Here is a 420-nt window from a genome sequence, read left to right as displayed (position 1 = left end):
GAAAAGGACCTTGTTCAAACCCAGTTTGTAATGCCCTGGGCTGGCTTCAGCCTAGCTCCTGGCCTCCATTTCAGCTCTTGCCTCTGCTCTTTGCAGACTGGAAGCCCTCGTGTGAGCGGCCAAGCTCACTCAAAGCTGCAAGGAGGATGCGGGACCATGTTTTCCAGAGAGCCACAAGCCAAGTTCCTGTGTCCTTTCCAGATATGCCCCAAAACAAGGAGAAGCCTCTAGCAACGTGCAAGGACAGGTGTGGGGAAGTGGGCAAGGAGGTGGGCAACCCAGCAGGGTGGGTAGGCGAGGCACCCACTGGGGCTGCAGACAAAACCTGGGCTTTTCCATATGGCCTTAGGCAAATCTTGCCTCTTGTGTGGGCCCAGCAGGCATCTGGAGCCTAGGAGGGAGAGAGAGACAGGGCCAGGC

The 420-nt window shown here is 57.1% G+C and overlaps 1 protein-coding gene across 1 annotated transcript in view; it reads left to right on the top strand.

Annotated features, from left to right (window-relative positions):
* The window catches only part of SPOCD1 (SPOC domain containing 1), a 32,306-nt gene that overhangs the window by 27,542 nt on the left and 4,344 nt on the right, over positions 1-420 (top strand). The gene's annotated exons all lie outside the window — the stretch shown is intronic.

Source organism: Bison bison, unplaced genomic scaffold, assembly GCF_000754665.1.
Source record: "Bison bison bison isolate TAMUID 2011002044 unplaced genomic scaffold, Bison_UMD1.0 scf7180017864068, whole genome shotgun sequence".
In the NCBI taxonomy this organism is placed as follows: Eukaryota; Metazoa; Chordata; class Mammalia; order Artiodactyla; family Bovidae; genus Bison; species Bison bison.
This window is presented reverse-complemented; position numbering and strand designations above follow the sequence as displayed.